The sequence below is a fragment of the Lissotriton helveticus genome, chromosome 4_2 (assembly GCF_964261635.1).
Source record: "Lissotriton helveticus chromosome 4_2, aLisHel1.1, whole genome shotgun sequence".
NCBI lineage: Eukaryota > Metazoa > Chordata > Amphibia > Caudata > Salamandridae > Lissotriton > Lissotriton helveticus.
The window spans coordinates 37,234,729-37,255,180 of record NC_136064.1 but is presented as its reverse complement, the minus strand read 5'-3'; positions in this window follow the sequence as shown (position 1 = coordinate 37,255,180).

Genomic DNA, 20,452 nt, shown 5'->3' with positions numbered 1-20,452 from the left:
TCTGGGAAGTATGCAGAAATTTGTCAAAGTGCCCGTTTTTCCATTTTTGCTTTTTGCCTGTTTGGGGGGGATTAAACTTGTTTTCGCCTGGGTTGAAGGGTCCGGGGCATTGCTAGGAAGGTCTAATACCGGATAAAAGTGTTTTGGATAAAATCCATGCTGAAAAAGTTTTTAACTTTTGAGAGTTTTTGCTCACTTTCATTTTTTGGGGGGCCTGCTTGTTGGGGTTCTTGGTGTTTGCGGTGAGTTTTGGGGTCTTGGAGCAACGCTGGGTATGGATACTTTTTATTGCAAGAGGTTTGAAGAAAATACATGGTGGCAAAGGGGAGTTAGGGCCTAGCTGCAGAGCGCGCACGGAGTGATCTGGGAAGTATGCAGAAATTTGTCAAAGTGCCCATTTTTCCATTTTTGGCTGTTTGGGGGGGGGGGGTTAAACTTGTTTTCGCCTGGGTTGATGGGTCTGGGAGCATTGCTAGGAAGGTCTAATACCGAATAAAAGTGTTTTGGATAAAATCCATGCAGAAAAAGTTTTTAATTTTTCAGAGTTTTTGCTCACTTTCGTGTTTTTGGGGGCCTGCTTGGGGGGTTCCTGGTGTTTGAGGGTGGGTTTTGAGGTATTGGAGCAATGCTGGGTATGGATACTTTTGATTGCAAGAGATTTGGAAAAAATCCATGGTGGCAAAGGGGAGTAAGGGCCTAGCTGCAGAGCGCGCACGGAGTGATCTGGGAACTATGCAGAAATTTGTCAGAGTGCCCATTTTTCCATTTTTGCTTTTTGGCTGTTGGGGGGGGTTAAACTTGTTTTCGCCTGGGTTGACGGGTCTGGGGGCATTGCTAGGAAGGTCTAATACCGGATAAAAGTGTTTTGGATAAAATCCATTCTGAAAAAGTTTTTAACTTTTCAGTGTTTTCGGTCGCCCTCGTGTTTTTGGGGGCCTACTTGGGGGGTCCCTGATGTTTGTGGGTGGTTTTTGGGCTATTGGAGCAACGCTGGGTATGGATACTTTTGATTGCAAGAGATTTGAAAAAAATCCATGGTGGCAAAGGGGAGTTAGGGCCTAGCTGCAGAGCGCGCACGTAGTGATCTAGGAACTATGCAGAAATTTGTCAAAGTGCCCATTTTTCCATTTTTGTTTTTTGGCTGTTTGGGGGGTTAAACTTGTTTTCGTCTGGGTTGACGGGTCTAGGGGCATTGCTAGGAAGGTATAATACAGGATAAAAGTGTTTTGGATAAAATCCATGCTGAAAAAGTTTTTACATTTTCAGAGTTTGCGCTCAATTTCGTGTTTTTGAGGGTCTGATTGTGGGGGTTCCTGGTGTTTGTGGGTGGGTTTTGGGGTCTTGGAGCAACGCTGGGTATGGATACTTTTGATTGCAAGATGTTTGAACAAAAGCCATGGTAGCAAAGGGGAGTTAGGGCCTAGCTGCAGAGCGCACACAGAGTGATCTGGGAAGTATGCAGAAATTTGTCAAAGTGCCCATTTTTCCATTTTGCCTGTTTGAAGGGGGGTTAAACTTGTTTTCGCCTGGGTTGACGGGTCCGGGGGCATTGCTAGGAAGGTCTAATACCGGATAAAAGTGTTTTGGATAAAATCCATGCTGAAAAAGTTTTTAACTTTCCAGAGTTTTTGCTCACTTTTGTTTTTTGAGGGCCTGCTTGGGGGAGTTCCTGGTGTTCGAGGGTGGGTTTTGAGGTATTGGAGCAACGCTGGGTATGGATACTTTTGATTGCAAGAGATTTGAAAAAAATCCATGGTGGCAAAGGGGAGTTAGGCCCTAGCTGCAGAGCGCGCACGGAGTGATCTGGGAACTATGCAGAAATTTGTCAGAGTGCCCATTTTTCCATTTTTGCTTTTTGGCTGTTGGGGGGGTTAAACTTGTTTTTGCCTGGGTTGACGGGTCTCGGGGCATTGCTAGGTAGGTCTAATACAGTATAAAAGTGTTTTGGATAAAATCCATGCTGAAAAAGTTTTTAACTTTTCAGAGTTTTCGCTCACTTTTGTGATTTCAGGGGCCTGCATGGGGGGGTTCCTGGTGTTTGTGGGTGGGTTTGGGGGTCTTGAAGCAACGCTGGGTATGGATACCTTTGATTGCAAGTGGTTTGAAGAAAATCCATGGTGGCAAAGGGGAGTTAGGGCCTGGCTGCAGAGCGCGCACTGAGTGATCTGGGAACTATGCAGAAATTTGACAAATTGCCCATTTTTCCATTTTTGCTTTTTGGCTGTTTGGGGGGTTAAACTTGTTTTCGTCTTGGTTGACGGGTCTGGGGGCATTGCTAGGAAGGTCTAATACCGGATAAAAGTGTTTTGGATAAAATCCATGCTGAAAAAGTTTTTAACTTTTAAGTGTTTTCGCACGCCTTTGTGTTTTTGGGGGCCTACTTGGGGGGGTCCTGATGTTTGTGGGTGGTTTTTGGGCTATTGGAGCAACGCTGGGTATGGATACTTTTTATTGCAAGAGGTTTGAAGAAAATACATGGTGGCAAAGGGGAGTTAGGGCCTAGCTGCAGAGCGCGCACGGAGTGATCTGGGAAGTATGCAGAAATTTGTCAAAGTGCCCATTTTTCCATTTTTGGCTGTTTGGGGGGGGGTTAAACTTGTTTTCGCCTGGGTTGATGGGTCTGGGAGCATTGCTAGGAAGGTCTAATACCGAATAAAAGTGTTTTGGATAAAATCCATCCTGAAAAAGTTTTTAATTTTTCAGAGTTTTTGCTCACTTTCGTGTTTTTGGGGGCCTGCTTGGGGGGTTCCTGGTGTTTGAGGGTGGGTTTTGAGGTATTGGAGCAATGCTGGGTATGGATACTTTTGATTGCAAGAGATTTGGAAAAAATCCATGGTGGCAAAGGGGAGTAAGGGCCTAGCTGCAGAGCGCGCACGGAGTGATCTGGGAACTATGCAGAAATTTGTCAGAGTGCCCATTTTTCCATTTTTGCTTTTTGGCAGTTGGGGGGGGGTTAAACTTGTTTTCGCCTGGGTTGACGGGTCTGGGGGCATTGCTAGGAAGGTCTAATACCGGATAAAAGTGTTTTGGATAAAATCCATTCTGAAAAAGTTTTTAACTTTTCAGTGTTTTCGGTCGCCCTCGTGTTTTTGGGGGCCTACTTGGGGGGGTCCCTGATGTTTGTGGGTGGTTTTTGGGCTATTGGAGCAACGCTGGGTATGGATACTTTTGATTGCAAGAGGTTTGAAGAAAATCCATAGTGGCAAAGGGGAGTTAGGGACTAGCTGCAGAGCGCGCACGTAGTGATCTGGGAACTATGCAGAAATTTGTCAAAGTGCCCATTTTTCCATTTTTGTTTTTTGGCTGTTTGGGGGGTTAAACTTGTTTTCGTCTGGGTTGACGGGTCTAGGGGCATTGCTAGGAAGGTATAATACCGGATAAAAGTGTTTTGGATAAAATCCATGCTGAAAAAGTTTTTACATTTTCAGAGTTTGCGCTCACTTTCGTGTTTTCGGGGGCCTGATTGTGGGGGTTCCTGGTGTTTGTGGGTGGGTTTTGGGGTCTTGGAGCAATGCTGGGTATGGATACTTTTGATTGCAAGATGTTTGAAGAAAATCCATGGTGGCAAAGGGGAGTTAGGGACTAGCTGCAGAGCGCACACGGAGTGATCTGGGAAGTATGCAGAAATTTGTCAAAGTGCCCATTTTTCCATTTTTGCTTTTTACCTGTTTGGGGGGGTTAAACTTGTTTTCGCCTGGGTTGACGGGTCTGGGGGCATTGCTTGGAAGGTCTAATACCTGATTAAAGTGTTTTGGATAAAATCTATGCTGAAAAAGTTTTTAACTTTTCAGAGTTTGTGCTCACTTTCGTGTTTTCGGGGGCCTGATTGTGGGGTTTCCTGTTGTTTGCGGGTGGGTTTTGGGGTCTTGGGGCAACGCTGGGTATGGATACTTTTGATTGCAAGATGTTTGAAGAAAATCCATGGTGGCAAAGGGGAGTTAGGGCCAAGCTGCAGAGCGCACACGGAGTGATCTGGGAAGTATGCAGACATTTGTCAAAGTGCCCATTTTTCCATTTTTGTTTTTTGGCTGTTTGGGGGGTTAAACTTGTTTTCGTCTGGGTTGACGGGTCTAGGGGCATTGCTAGGAAGGTATAATACAGGATAAAAGTGTTTTGGATAAAATCCATGCTGAAAAAGTTTTTACATTTTCAGAGTTTGCGCTCAATTTCGTGTTTTTGAGGGTCTGATTGTGGGGGTTCCTGGTGTTTGTGGGTGGGTTTTGGGGTCTTGGAGCAACGCTGGGTATGGATACTTTTGATTGCAAGATGTTTGAACAAAAGCCATGGTAGCAAAGGGGAGTTAGGGCCTAGCTGCAGAGCGCACACGGAGTGATCTGGGAAGTATGCAGAAATTTGTCAAAGTGCCCATTTTTCCATTTTGCCTGTTTGAAGGGGGGTTAAACTTGTTTTCGCCTGGGTTGACGGGTCCGGGGGCATTGCTAGGAAGGTCTAATACCGGATAAAAGTGTTTTGGATAAAATCCATGCTGAAAAAGTTTTTAACTTTCCAGAGTTTTTGCTCACTTTTGTTTTTTGAGGGCCTGCTTGGGGGAGTTCCTGGTGTTCGAGGGTGGGTTTTGAGGTATTGGAGCAACGCTGGGTATGGATACTTTTGATTGCAAGAGATTTGAAAAAAATCCATGGTGGCAAAGGGGAGTTAGGCCCTAGCTGCAGAGCGCGCACGGAGTGATCTGGGAACTATGCAGAAATTTGTCAGAGTGCCCATTTTTCCATTTTTGCTTTTTGGCTGTTGGGGGGGTTAAACTTGTTTTTGCCTGGGTTGACGGGTCTCGGGGCATTGCTAGGTAGGTCTAATACAGTATAAAAGTGTTTTGGATAAAATCCATGCTGAAAAAGTTTTTAACTTTTCAGAGTTTTCGCTCACTTTTGTGATTTCAGGGGCCTGCATGGGGGGGTTCCTGGTGTTTGTGGGTGGGTTTGGGGGTCTTGAAGCAACGCTGGGTATGGATACCTTTGATTGCAAGTGGTTTGAAGAAAATCCATGGTGGCAAAGGGGAGTTAGGGCCTGGCTGCAGAGCGCGCACTGAGTGATCTGGGAACTATGCAGAAATTTGACAAATTGCCCATTTTTCCATTTTTGCTTTTTGGCTGTTTGGGGGGTTAAACTTGTTTTCGTCTTGGTTGACGGGTCTGGGGGCATTGCTAGGAAGGTCTAATACCGGATAAAAGTGTTTTGGATAAAATCCATGCTGAAAAAGTTTTTAACTTTTAAGTGTTTTCGCACGCCTTTGTGTTTTTGGGGGCCTACTTGGGGGGGTCCTGATGTTTGTGGGTGGTTTTTGGGCTATTGGAGCAACGCTGGGTATGGATACTTTTTATTGCAAGAGGTTTGAAGAAAATACATGGTGGCAAAGGGGAGTTAGGGCCTAGCTGCAGAGCGCGCACGGAGTGATCTGGGAAGTATGCAGAAATTTGTCAAAGTGCCCATTTTTCCATTTTTGGCTGTTTGGGGGGGGTTAAACTTGTTTTCGCCTGGGTTGATGGGTCTGGGAGCATTGCTAGGAAGGTCTAATACCGAATAAAAGTGTTTTGGATAAAATCCATCCTGAAAAAGTTTTTAATTTTTCAGAGTTTTTGCTCACTTTCGTGTTTTTGGGGGCCTGCTTGGGGGGTTCCTGGTGTTTGAGGGTGGGTTTTGAGGTATTGGAGCAATGCTGGGTATGGATACTTTTGATTGCAAGAGATTTGGAAAAAATCCATGGTGGCAAAGGGGAGTAAGGGCCTAGCTGCAGAGCGCGCACGGAGTGATCTGGGAACTATGCAGAAATTTGTCAGAGTGCCCATTTTTCCATTTTTGCTTTTTGGCAGTTGGGGGGGGGTTAAACTTGTTTTCGCCTCGGTTGACGGGTCTGGGGGCATTGCTAGGAAGGTCTAATACCGGATAAAAGTGTTTTGGATAAAATCCATTCTGAAAAAGTTTTTAACTTTTCAGTGTTTTCGGTCGCCCTCGTGTTTTTGGGGGCCTACTTGGGGGGGTCCCTGATGTTTGTGGGTGGTTTTTGGGCTATTGGAGCAACGCTGGGTATGGATACTTTTGATTGCAAGAGGTTTGAAGAAAATCCATAGTGGCAAAGGGGAGTTAGGGACTAGCTGCAGAGCGCGCACGTAGTGATCTGGGAACTATGCAGAAATTTGTCAAAGTGCCCATTTTTCCATTTTTGTTTTTTGGCTGTTTGGGGGGTTAAACTTGTTTTCGTCTGGGTTGACGGGTCTAGGGGCATTGCTAGGAAGGTATAATACCGGATAAAAGTGTTTTGGATAAAATCCATGCTGAAAAAGTTTTTACATTTTCAGAGTTTGCGCTCACTTTCGTGTTTTCGGGGGCCTGATTGTGGGGGTTCCTGGTGTTTGTGGGTGGGTTTTGGGGTCTTGGAGCAATGCTGGGTATGGATACTTTTGATTGCAAGATGTTTGAAGAAAATCCATGGTGGCAAAGGGGAGTTAGGGACTAGCTGCAGAGCGCACACGGAGTGATCTGGGAAGTATGCAGAAATTTGTCAAAGTGCCCATTTTTCCATTTTTGCTTTTTACCTGTTTGGGGGGGTTAAACTTGTTTTCGCCTGGGTTGACGGGTCTGGGGGCATTGCTTGGAAGGTCTAATACCTGATTAAAGTGATTTGGATAAAATCTATGCTGAAAAAGTTTTTAACTTTTCAGAGTTTGTGCTCACTTTCGTGTTTTCGGGGGCCTGATTGTGGGGGTTCCTGTTGTTTGCGGGTGGGTTTTGGGGTCTTGGGGCAACGCTGGGTATGGATACTTTTGATTGCAAGATGTTTGAAGAAAATCCATGGTGGCAAAGGGGAGTTAGGGCCAAGCTGCAGAGCGCACACGGAGTGATCTGGGAAGTATGCAGACATTTGTCAAAGTGCCCATTTTTCTATTTTTGCTTTTTGGCTGTTTGGGTGGGTTAAACATGTTTTCACCTGGGTTGACGGGTCTGGGGGCATTGCTAGGAAGGTCTAATACCGGATAAAAGTGTTTTGGATAAAATCCATGCTGAAAAAGTTTTTCCATTTTCAGAGTTTTTGCTCACTTTCATTTTTTGGGGGGCCTGCTTGTAGGGGTTCCAAGTGTTTGCGGTGGGTTTTGGGGTCTTGGAGCAACGCTGGGTATGGATACTTTTGATTGCAAGAGGTTTGAAGAAAATACATGGTGGCAAAGGGGAGTTAGGGCCTAGCTGCAGAGCGCACACGGAGTGATCTGGGAAGTATGCAGAAATGTGTCAAAGTGCCCATTTTTCCATTTTGCCTGTTTGGGGGGGGGGTTAAACTTGTTTTCGCCTGGGTTGACGGGTCCGGGGGCATTGCTAGGAAGGTCTAATACCAGATAAAAGTGTTTTGGATAAAATCCATGCTGAAAAAGTTTTTAACTTTTCAGAGTTTTTGCTCACTTTTGTTTTTTGAGGGCCTGCTTGGGGGGGTTCCTAGTGTTTGAGGGTGGGTTTTGAGGTATTGAAGCAACGCTGGGTATGGATACCTTTGATTGCAAGTGGTTTGAAGAAAATCCATGGTGGCAAAGGGGAGTTAGGGCCTGGCTGCAGAGCGCGCACGGAGTGATCTGGGATCTATGCAGAAATTTGTCAAAGTGCCCATTTTTCCATTTTTGCTTTTTGGCTGTTTGGGGGGTTAAACTTGTTTTCGCCTAGGTTGACGGGTCTGGGGGCATTGCTAGGAAGGTCTAATACCGGATAAAAGTGTTTTGGATAAAATCCATGCTGAAAAAGTTTTTAACTTTTCAGAGTTTTCGCTCACTTTCGTGTTTTCAGGGGCCTGCTTGGGGTGGGTTCCTGGTGTTTGTGGGTGGGTTTTGGGGTCTTGAAGCAACGCTGGGTATGGATACCTTTGATTGCAAGTGGTTTGAAGAAAATCCATGGTGGCAAAGGGGAGTTAGGGCCTGGCTGCAGAGCGCGCACGGAGTGATCTGGGAATTATGCAGACATTTGTAAAAGTGCCCATTTTTCCATTTTTGCTTTTTGGCTGTTTGGGGGGTTAAACTTGTTTTCGCCTGGGTTGACGGGTCTGGGGGCATTGCTAGGAAGGTCTAATACCGGATAAAAGTGTTTTGGATAAAATCAATGCTGAAAAAGATTTTAACTTTTCAGTGTTTTCGCTCGCCTTTGTGTTTTTGGGGGCCTACTTGGGGGAGTTCCTGATGTTTGTGGGTGGTTTTTAGGCTATTGGAGCAACGCTGGGTATGGATACTTTTGATTGCAAGAGATTTGAAAAAAATCCATGGTGGCAAAGGGGAGTTAGGGCCTAGCTGCAGAGCGCGCACGTAGTGATCTAGGAACTATGCAGAAATTTGTCAAAGTGCCCATTTTTCCATTTTTGTTTTTTGGCTGTTTGGGGGGTTAAACTTGTTTTCGTCTGGGTTGACGGGTCTAGGGGCATTGCTAGGAAGGTATAATACCGGATAAAAGTGTTTTGGATAAAATCCATGCTGAAAAAGTTTTTACATTTTCAGAGTTTGCGCTCAATTTCGTGTTTTTGAGGGTCTGATTGTGGGGGTTCCTGGTGTTTGTGGGTGGGTTTTGGGGTCTTGGAGCAACGCTGGGTATGGATACTTTTGATTGCAAGATGTTTGAACAAAAGCCATGGTAGCAAAGGGGAGTTAGGGCCTAGCTGCAGAGCGCACACGGAGTGATCTGGGAAGTATGCAGAAATTTGTCAAAGTGCCCATTTTTCCATTTTGCCTGTTTGAAGGGGGGTTAAACTTGTTTTCGCCTGGGTTGACGGGTCCGGGGGCATTGCTAGGAAGGTCTAATACCGGATAAAAGTGTTTTGGATAAAATCCATGCTGAAAAAGTTTTTAACTTTCCAGAGTTTTTGCTCACTTTTGTTTTTTGAGGGCCTGCTTGAGGGAGTTCCTGGTGTTCGAGGGTGGGTTTTGAGGTATTGGAGCAACGCTGGGTATGGATACTTTTGATTGCAAGAGATTTGAAAAAAATCCATGGTGGCAAAGGGGAGTTAGGGCCTAGCTGCAGAGCGTGCATTGAGTGATCTGGGAACTATGCAGAAATTTGTCAGAGTGCCCATTTTTCCATTTTTGCTTTTTGGCTGTTGGGGGGGTTAAACTTGTTTTTGCCTGGGTTGACGGGTCTCGGGGCATTGCTAGGTAGGTCTAATACAGTATAAAAGTGTTTTGGATAAAATCCATGCTGAAAAAGTTTTAAACTTTTCAGAGTTTTCGCTCACTTTTGTGATTTCAGGGGCCTGCATGGGGGGGGTTCCTGGTGTTTGTGGGTGGGTTTTGGGGTCTTGAAGCAACGCTGGGTATGGATACCTTTGATTGCAAGTGGTTTGAAGAAAATCCATGGTGGCAAAGGGGAGTTAGGGCCTGGCTGCAAAGCGCGCACGAAGTGATCTGGGAACTATGCAGAAATTTGACAAATTGCCCATTTTTCCATTTTTGCTTTTTGGCTGTTTGGGGGGTTAAACTTGTTTTCGTCTTGGTTGACGGGTCTGGGGGCATTGCTAGGTAGGTCTAATACCGGATAAAAGTGTTTTGGATAAAATCCATGCTGAAAAAGTTTTTAACTTTTCAGTGTTTTCGCACGCCTTTGTGTTTTTGGGGGCCTACTTGGGGGGGTCCTGATGTTTGTGGGTGGTTTTTGAGCTATTGGAGCAACGCTGGGTATGGATACTTTTGATTGCAAGAGGTTTGAAGAAAATCCATGGTGGCAAAGGGGAGTTAGGGACTAGCTGCAGAGCGCGCACGTAGTGATCTGGGAACTATGCAGAAATTTGTCAGAGTGCCCATTTTTCCATTTTTGTTTTTTGGCTGTTTGGGGGGTTAAACTTGTTTTCGTCTGGGTTGACGGGTCTAGGGGCATTGCTAGGAAGGTATAATACCGGATAAAAGGGTTTTGGATAAAATCCATGCTGAAAAAGTTTTTACATTTTCAGAGTTTGCGCTCACTTTTGTGTTTTCTGGGGCCTGATTGTGGGGGTTCCTGGTGTTTGTGGGTGGGTTTTGGGGTCTTGGAGCAACGCTGTGTATGGATACTTTTGATTGCAAGATGTTTGAAGAAAATCCATGGTGGCAAAAGGGAGTTAGGGCCTAGCTGCAGAGCGCACACGAAGTGATCTGGGAAGTATACAGAAATTTGTCAAAGTGCCCGTTTTTCCATTTTTGCTTTTTGCCTGTTTGGGGGGGATTAAACTTGTTTTCGCCTGGGTTGACGGGTCCGGGGCATTGCTAGGAAGGTCTAATACCGGATAAAAGTGTTTTGGATAAAATCCATGCTGAAAAAGTTTTTAACTTTTGAGAGTTTTTGCTCACTTTCATTTTTTGGGGGGCCTGCTTGTTGGGGTTCTTGGTGTTTGCGGTGAGTTTTGGGGTCTTGGAGCAACGCTGGGTATGGATACTTTTTATTGCAAGAGGTTTGAAGAAAATACATGGTGGCAAAGGGGAGTTAGGGCCTAGCTGCAGAGCGCGCACGGAGTGATCTGGGAAGTATGCAGAAATTTGTCAAAGTGCCCATTTTTCCATTTTTGGCTGTTTGGGGGGGGGGGGGTTAAACTTGTTTTCGCCTGGGTTGATGGGTCTGGGAGCATTGCTAGGAAGGTCTAATACCGAATAAAAGTGTTTTGGATAAAATCCATGCAGAAAAAGTTTTTAATTTTTCAGAGTTTTTGCTCACTTTCGTGTTTTTGGGGGCCTGCTTGGGGGGTTCCTGGTGTTTGAGGGTGGGTTTTGAGGTATTGGAGCAATGCTGGGTATGGATACTTTTGATTGCAAGAGATTTGGAAAAAATCCATGGTGGCAAAGGGGAGTAAGGGCCTAGCTGCAGAGCGCGCACGGAGTGATCTGGGAACTATGCAGAAATTTGTCAAAGTGCCCATTTTTCCATTTTTGGCTGTTTGGGGGGGGGGGGTTAAACTTGTTTTCGCCTGGGTTGATGGGTCTGGGAGCATTGCTAGGAAGGTCTAATACCGAATAAAAGTGTTTTGGATAAAATCCATGCAGAAAAAGTTTTTAATTTTTCAGAGTTTTCGGTCGCCCTCGTGTTTTTGGGGGCCTACTTGGGGGGTCCCTGATGTTTGTGGGTGGTTTTTGGGCTATTGGAGCAATGCTGGGTATGGATACTTTTGATTGCAAGAGGTTTGAAGAAAATCCATAGTGGCAAATGGGAGTTAGGGACTAGCTGCAGAGTGCGCACGTAGTGATCTGGGAACTATGCAGAAATTTGTCAAAGTGCCCATTTTTCCATTTTTGTTTTTTGGCTGTTTGGGGGGTTAAACTTGTTTTCGTCTGGGTTGACGGGTCTAGGGGCATTGCTAGGAAGGTATAATACCGGATAAAAGTGTTTTGGATAAAATCAATGCTGAAAAAGATTTTAACTTTTCAGTGTTTTCGCTCGCCTTCGTGTTTTTGGGGGCCTACTTGGGGGAGTTCCTGATGTTTGTGGGTGGTTTTTGGGCTATTGGAGCAACGCTGGGTATGGATACTTTTGATTGCAAGAGATTTGAAAAAAATCCATGGTGGCAAAGGGGAGTTAGGGCCTAGCTGCAGAGCGCGCACGTAGTGATCTAGGAACTATGCAGAAATTTGTCAAAGTGCCCATTTTTCCATTTTTGTTTTTTGGCTGTTTGGGGGGTTAAACTTGTTTTCGTCTGGGTTGACGGGTCTAGGGGCATTGCTAGGAAGGTATAATACAGGATAAAAGTGTTTTGGATAAAATCCATGCTGAAAAAGTTTTTACATTTTCAGAGTTTGCGCTCAATTTCGTGTTTTTGAGGGTCTGATTGTGGGGGTTCCTGGTGTTTGTGGGTGGGTTTTGGGGTCTTGGAGCAACGCTGGGTATGGATACTTTTGATTGCAAGATGTTTGAACAAAAGCCATGGTAGCAAAGGGGAGTTAGGGCCTAGCTGCAGAGCGCACACGGAGTGATCTGGGAAGTATGCAGAAATTTGTCAAAGTGCCCATTTTTCCATTTTGCCTGTTTGAAGGGGGGTTAAACTTGTTTTCGCCTGGGTTGACGGGTCCGGGGGCATTGCTAGGAAGGTCTAATACCGGATAAAAGTGTTTTGGATAAAATCCATGCTGAAAAAGTTTTTAACTTTCCAGAGTTTTTGCTCACTTTTGTTTTTTGAGGGCCTGCTTGGGGGAGTTCCTGGTGTTCGAGGGTGGGTTTTGAGGTATTGGAGCAACGCTGGGTATGGATACTTTTGATTGCAAGAGATTTGAAAAAAAATCCATGGTGGCAAAGGGGAGTTAGGCCCTAGCTGCAGAGCGCGCACGGAGTGATCTGGGAACTATGCAGAAATTTGTCAGAGTGCCCATTTTTCCATTTTTGCTTTTTGGCTGTTGGGGGGGTTAAACTTGTTTTTGCCTGGGTTGACGGGTCTCGGGGCATTGCTAGGTAGGTCTAATACAGTATAAAAGTGTTTTGGATAAAATCCATGCTGAAAAAGTTTTTTACTTTTCAGAGTTTTCGCTCACTTTTGTGATTTCAGGGGCCTGCATGGGGGGGTTCCTGGTGTTTGTGGGTGGGTTTGGGGGTCTTGAAGCAACGCTGGGTATGGATACCTTTGATTGCAAGTGGTTTGAAGAAAATCCATGGTGGCAAAGGGGAGTTAGGGCCTGGCTGCAGAGCGCGCACTGAGTGATCTGGGAACTATGCAGAAATTTGACAAATTGCCCATTTTTCCATTTTTGCTTTTTGGCTGTTTGGGGGGTTAAACTTGTTTTCGTCTTGGTTGACGGGTCTGGGGGCATTGCTAGGAAGGTCTAATACCGGATAAAAGTGTTTTGGATAAAATCCATGCTGAAAAAGTTTTTAACTTTTAAGTGTTTTCGCACGCCTTTGTGTTTTTGGGGGCCTACTTGGGGGGGTCCTGATGTTTGTGGGTGGTTTTTGGGCTATTGGAGCAACGCTGGGTATGGATACTTTTTATTGCAAGAGGTTTGAAGAAAATACATGGTGGCAAAGGGGAGTTAGGGCCTAGCTGCAGAGCGCGCACGGAGTGATCTGGGAAGTATGCAGAAATTTGTCAAAGTGCCCATTTTTCCATTTTTGGCTGTTTGGGGGGGGGTTAAACTTGTTTTCGCCTGGGTTGATGGGTCTGGGAGCATTGCTAGGAAGGTCTAATACCGAATAAAAGTGTTTTGGATAAAATCCATGCTGAAAAAGTTTTTAATTTTTCAGAGTTTTTGCTCACTTTCGTGTTTTTGGGGGCCTGCTTGGGGGGTTCCTGGTGTTTGAGGGTGGGTTTTGAGGTATTGGAGCAATGCTGGGTATGGATACTTTTGATTGCAAGAGATTTGGAAAAAATCCATGGTGGCAAAGGGGAGTAAGGGCCTAGCTGCAGAGCGCGCACGGAGTGATCTGGGAACTATGCAGAAATTTGTCAGAGTGCCCATTTTTCCATTTTTGCTTTTTGGCTGTTGGGGGGGGGTTAAACTTGTTTTCGCCTGGGTTGACGGGTCTGGGGGCATTGCTAGGAAGGTCTAATACCGGATAAAAGTGTTTTGGATAAAATCCATTCTGAAAAAGTTTTTAACTTTTCAGTGTTTTCGGTCGCCCTCGTGTTTTTGGGGGCCTACTTGGGGGGTCCCTGATGTTTGTGGGTGGTTTTTGGGCTATTGGAGCAACGCTGGGTATGGATACTTTTGATTGCAAGAGGTTTGAAGAAAATCCATAGTGGCAAAGGGGAGTTAGGGACTAGCTGCAGAGCGCGCACGTAGTGATCTGGGAACTATGCAGAAATTTGTCAAAGTGCCCATTTTTCCATTTTTGTTTTTTGGCTGTTTGGGGGGTTAAACTTGTTTTCGTCTGGGTTGACGGGTCTAGGGGCATTGCTAGGAAGGTATAATACCGGATAAAAGTGTTTTGGATAAAATCCATGCTGAAAAAGTTTTTACATTTTCAGAGTTTGCGCTCACTTTCGTGTTTTCGGGGGCCTGATTGTGGGGGTTCCTGGTGTTTGTGGGTGGGTTTTGGGGTCTTGGAGCAATGCTGGGTATGGATACTTTTGATTGCAAGATGTTTGAAGAAAATCCATGGTGGCAAAGGGGAGTTAGGGACTAGCTGCAGAGCGCACACGGAGTGATCTGGGAAGTATGCAGAAATTTGTCAAAGTGCCCATTTTTCCATTTTTGCTTTTTACCTGTTTGGGGGGGTTAAACTTGTTTTCGCCTGGGTTGACGGGTCTGGGGGCATTGCTTGGAAGGTCTAACACCTGATTAAAGTGTTTTGGATAAAATCTATGCTGAAAAAGTTTTTAACTTTTCAGAGTTTGTGCTCACTTTCGTGTTTTCGGGGGCCTGATTGTGGGGGTTCCTGTTGTTTGCGGGTGGGTTTTGGGGTCTTGGGGCAACGCTGGGTATGGATACTTTTGATTGCAAGATGTTTGAAGAAAATCCATGGTGGCAAAGGGGAGTTAGGGCCAAGCTGCAGAGCGGACATGGAGTGATCTGGGAAGTATGCAGAAATTTGTCAAAGTGCCCATTTTTCTATTTTTGCTTTTTGGCTGTTTGGGTGGGTTAAACATGTTTTCACCTGGGTTGACGGGTCTGGGGGCATTGCTAGGAAGGTCTAATACCGGATAAAAGTGTTTTGGATAAAATCCATGCTGAAAAAGTTTTTCCATTTTCAGAGTTTTTGCTCACTTTCATTTTTGGGGGGGCCTGCTTGTAGGGGTTCCAAGTGTTTGCGGTGGGTTTTGGGGTCTTGGAGCAACGCTGGGTATGGATACTTTTGATTGCAAGAGGTTTGAAGAAAATACATGGTGGCAAAGGGGAGTTAGGGCCTAGCTGCAGAGCGCGCACGGAGTGATCTGGGAAGTATGCAGAAATTTGTCAAAGTGCCCATTTTTCCATTTTTGGCTGTTTGGGGGGGGGGGTTAAACTTGTTTTCGCCTGGGTTGACTGGTCTGGGAGCATTGCTAGGAAGGTCTAATACTGGATAAAAGTGTTTTGGATAAAATCCATGCTGAAAAAGTTTTTAACTTTTCAGAGTTTTTGCTCACTTTCGTGTTTTCAGGGGCCTGCTTGGGGGGGTTCCTGGTGTTTGAGGGTGGGTTTTGATGTATTGGAGCAACGCTGGGTATGGATACTTTTGATTGCAAGAGATTTGAAAAAAATCCATGGTGGCAAAGGGGAGTAAGGGCCTAGCTGCAGAGCGCGCACGGAGTGATCTGGCAACTATGCAGAAATTTGCCAAAGTGCCCATTTTTCCATTTTTGCTTTTTGGCTGTTTGGGGCATTAAACTTGTTTTCGCCTAGGTTGACGGGTCTGGGGGCATTGCTAGGAAGGTCTAATACCGGATAAAAGTGTTTTGGATAAAATCCATGCTGAAAAAGTTTTTAACTTTTCAGAGTTTTTGCTCACTTTTGTGATTTCAGGGGCCTGCTTGGGGGGGGTTCCTGGTGTTTTGGGGTGGGTTTTGGGGTCTTGAAGCAACGCTGGGTATGGATACCTTTGATTGCAAGTGGTTTGAAGAAAATCCATGGTGGCAAAGGGGAGTTAGGGCCTGGCTGCAGAGCACGCACGGAGTGATCTGGGAACTATGCAGAAATTTGTCAAAGTGCCCATTTTTCCATTTTTGCTTTTTGGCTGTTTGGGGGGTTAAACTTGTTTTCGCCTGGGTTGACGGGTCTGGGGGCATTGCTAGGAAGGTCTAATACCGGATAAAAGTGTTTTGGATAAAATCCATGCTGAAAAAGTTTTTAACTTTTCAGAGTTTTCGCTCACTTTCATGATTTCAGGGGCCTGCTTGAAGGGGTTCCTGGTGTTTGTGGGTGGGTTTTGGGGTCTTGAAGCAACGCTGGGTATGGATACCTTTGATTGCAAGTGGTTTGAAGAAAATCCATGGTGGCAAAGGGGAGTTAGGGCCTGGCTGCAGAGCGCGCACGGAGTGATCTGGGAACTATGCAGAAATTTGTAAAAGTGCCCATTTTTCCATTTTTGCTTTTTGGCTGTTTGGGGGGTTAAACTTGTTTTCGCCTAAGTTGACGGGTCTGGGGGCATTGCTAGGAAGGTCTAATACCGGATAAAAGTGTTTTGGATAAAATCCATGCTGAAAAAGTTTTTAACTTTTCAGTGTTTTCGCTCGCCTTCGTGTTTTTGGGGGCCTACTTGGGGGGGTTCCTGATGCTTGTGGGTGGTTTTTGGGCTATTGGAGCAACGCTGGGTATGGATACTTTTGATTGCAAGAGGTTTGAAGAAAATCCATGGTGGCAAAGGGGAGTTAGGGCCTAGCTGCAGAGCGCGCACGTAGTGATCTGGGAACTATGCAGAAATTTGTCAAAGTGCCCATTTTTCCATTTTTGTTTTTTGGCTGTTTGGGGGGTTAAACCTGTTTTCGTCTGGGTTGACGGGTCTAGGGGCATTGCTAGGAAGGTATAATACTGGATAAAAGTGTTTTGGATAAAATCCATGCTGAAAAAGTTTTTACATTTTCAGAGTTTGCGCTCACTTTTGTGTTTTCGGGGGCCTGATTGTGGGGGTTCCTGGTGTTTGTGGGTGGGTTTTGGGGTCTTGGAGCAACGCTGGGTATGGATACTTTTGATTGCAAGATGTTTGAAGAAAATCCATGGTGGCAAAGGGGAGTTAGGGCCTAGCTGCAGAGCGCACACGGAGTGATCTGGGAAGTATGCAGAAATTTGTCAAAGTGCCCATTTTTCCATTTTGCCTGTTTGGGGGGGGGGGGTTAAACTTGTTTTCGCCTGGGTTGACGGGTCCGGGGGCATTGCTAGGAAGGTCTAATACCGGATAAAAGTGTTTTGGATAAAATCCATGCTGAAAAAGTTTTTAACTTTTCAGAGTTTTCGCTCACTTTCGTGTTTTCAGGGGCCTGCTTTGGGGGGGTTCCTGGTGTTTGTGGGTGGGTTTTGGGGTCTTGAAGCAATGCTGGGTATGGATACCTTTGATTGCAAGTGGTTTGAAGAAAATCCATGGTGGCAAAGGGGAGTAAGGGCCTAGCTGCAGAGCTTGCACGGAGTGATCTGGAACTATGCAGAAATTTGTCAGAGTGCCCATTTTTCCATTTTTGCTTTTTGGCTGTTGGGGGGGTTAAACTTGTTTTCGCCTGGGTTGACGGGTCTGGGGGCATTGCTAGGAAGGTCTAATACCGGATAAAAGTGTTTTGGATAAAATCCATGCTGAAAAAGTTTTTAACTTTTCAGAGTTTTCGCTCACTTTCATGATTTCAGGGGCCTGCTTGGGGGGGTTCCTGGTGTTTGTGGGTGGGTTTTGGGGTCTTGAAGCAACGCTGGGTATGGATACCTTTGATTGCAAGTGGTTTGAAGAAAATCCATGGTGGCAAAGGGGAGTTAGGGCCTGGCTGCAGAGCGCGCACGGAGTGATCTGGGAACTATGCAGAAATTTGTCAAAGTGCCCATTTTTCCATTTTTGCTTTTTGGCTGTTTGGGGGGTTAAACTTGTTTTCGCCTGGGTTGACGGGTCTGGGGGCATTGCTAGGAAGGTCTAATACCGGATAAAAGTGTTTTGGATAAAATCCATGCTGAAAAAGTTTTTAACTTTTCAGTGTTTTCGCTCGCCTTTGTGTTTTTGGGGGCCTACTTGGGGGGGTTCCTGATGCTTGTGGGTGGTTTTTGGGCTATTGGACCAATGCTGGGTATGGATACTTTTGATTGCAAGAGGTTTGAAGAAAATCCATGGTGGCAAAGGGGAGTAAGGGCCTAGCTGCAGAGCGCGCACGGAGTGATCTGGGAACTATGCAGAAATTTGTCAGAGTGCCCATTTTTCCATTTTTGCTTTTTCGCTGTTGGGGGGGTTAAACTTGTTTTCGCCTGGGTTGACGGGTCTGGGGGCATTGCTAGGAAGGTCTAATACCGGATAAAAGTGTTTTGGATAAAATCCATGCTGAAAAAGTTTTTAACTTTTTAGAGTTTTCGCTCACTTTCGTGATTTCAGGGGCCTGCTTGGGGGGGTTCCTGGTGTTTGTGGGTGGGGTTTGGGGTCTTGAAGCAACGCTGGGTATAGATACCTTTGATTGCAAGTGGTTTGAAGAAAATCCATGGTGGCAAAGGGGAGTTAGGGCCTGGCTGCAGAGCGCGCATGGAGTGATCTGGCAACTATGCAGAAATTTGTCAAAGTGCCCATTTTTCCATTTTTTCTTTTTGGCTGTTTGGGGGGTTAAACTTGTTTTCACCTGGGTTGACGGGTCTGGGGGCATTGCTAGGAAGGTCTAATACCGGATAAAAGTGTTTTGGATAAAATCCATGCTGAAAAAGTTTTTAACTTTTCAGAGTTTTCGCTCACTTTCGTGTTTTCAGGGGCCTGCTTGGGGGGGTTCCTGGTGTTTGAGGGTGGGTTTTGAGGTATTGGAGCAACGCTGGGTATGGATACTTTTGATTGCAAGAGATTTGAAAAAAATCCATGGTGGCAAAGGGGAGTAAGGGCCTAGCTGCAGAGCGCGCACGGAGTGATCTGGCAACTATGCAGAAATTTGCCAAAGTGCCCATTTTTCCATTTTTGCTTTTTGGCTGTTTGGGGCATTAAACTTGTTTTCGCCTAGGTTGACGGGTCTGGGGGCATTGCTAGGAAGGTCTAATACCGGATAAAAGTGTTTTGGATAAAATCCATGCTGAAAAAGTTTTTAACTTTTCAGAGTTTTCGCTCACTTTCGTGTTTTCAGGGGCCTGCTTGGGGGGGTTCCTGGTGTTTGTGGGTGGGTTTTGGGGTCTTGGAGCAACGCTGGGTATGGATACTTTTGATTGCAAGATGTTTGAAGAAAATCCATGGTGGCAAAGGGGAGTTAGGGCCTAGCTGCAGAGCGCACATGGAGTGATCTGGGAAGTATACAGAAATTTGTCAAAGTGCCCATTTTTCCATTTTGCCGGTTTGGGGGGGGGGTTAAACTTGTTTTCACCTGGGTTGACGGGTCCGGGGGCATTGCTAGGAAGGTCTAATACCGGATAAAAGTGTTTTGGATAAAATCCATGCTGAAAAAGTTTTTAACTTTTCAGAGTTTTTGCTCACTTTTGTTTTATGAGGGCCTGCTTGGGGGGGTTCCTGGTGTTTGAGGGTGGGTTTTGAGGTATTGGAGCAACGCTGGGTATGGATACTTTTGATTGCAAGAGATTTGAAAAAAATCCATGGTGGCAAAGGGGAGTTAGGGCCTAGCTGCAGAGCGCGCACGGAGTGATCTGGGAACTATGCAGAAATTTGTCAGAGTGCCCATTTTTCCATTTTTGCTTTTTGCCTGTTGGGGGGGTTAAACTTGTTTTCGCCTGGGTTGACGGGTCTGGGGGCATTGCTAGGAAGGTCTAATACAGGATAAAAGTGTTTTGGATAAAATCCATGCTGAAAAAGTTTTTAACTTTTCAGAGTTTTTGCTCACTTTTGTGATTTCAGGGGCCTGCTTGGGGGGGGTTCCTGGTGTTTTGGGGTGGGTTTTGGGGTCTTGAAGCAACGCTGGGTATGGATACCTTTGATTGCAAGTGGTTTGAAGAAAATCCATGGTGGCAAAGGGGAGTTAGGGCCTGGCTGCAGAGCACGCACGGAGTGATCTGGGAACTATGCAGAAATTTGTCAAAGTGCCCATTTTTCCATTTTTGCTTTTTGGCTGTTTGGGGGGTTAAACTTGTTTTCGCCTGGGTTGACGGGTCTGGGGGCATTGCTAGGAAGGTCTAATACCGGATAAAAGTGTTTTGGATAAAATCCATGCTGAAAAAGTTTTTAACTTTTCAGAGTTTTCGCTCACTTTCATGATTTCAGGGGCCTGCTTGGGGGGGTTCCTGGTGTTTGTGGGTGGGTTTTGGGGTCTTGAAGCAACGCTGGGTATGGATACCTTTGATTGCAAGTGGTTTGAAGAAAATCCATGGTGGCAAAGGGGAGTTAGGGCCTGGCTGCAGAGCGCGCACGGAGTGATCTGGGAACTATGCAGAAATTTGTAAAAGTGCCCATTTTTCCATTTTTGCTTTTTGGCTGTTTGGGGGGTTAAACTTGTTTTCGTCTGGGTTGACGGGTCTAGGGGCATTGCTAGGAAGGTATAATACTGGATAAAAGTGTTTTGGATAAAATCCATGCTGAAAAAGTTTTTACATTTTCAGAGTTTGCGCTCACTTTTGTGTTTTCGGGGGCCTGATTGTGGGGGTTCCTGGTGTTTGTGGGTGGGTTTTGGGGTCTTGGAGCAACGCTGGGTATGGATACTTTTGATTGCAAGATGTTTGAAGAAAATCCATGGTGGCAAAGGGGAGTTAGGGCTTAGCTGCAGAGCGCACACGGAGTGATCTGGGAAGTATGCAGAAATTTGTCAAAGTGCCCATTTTTCCATTTTGCCTGTTTGGGGGGGGGTTAAACTTGTTTTCGCCTGGGTTGACGGGTCCGGGGTCATTGCTAGGAAGGTCTAATACCGGATAAAAGTGTTTTGGATAAAATCCATGCTGAAAAAGTTTTTAACTTTTCAGAGTTTTTTCTCACTTTTGTTTTTTGAGGGCCTGCTTGGGGGGGTTCCTGGTGT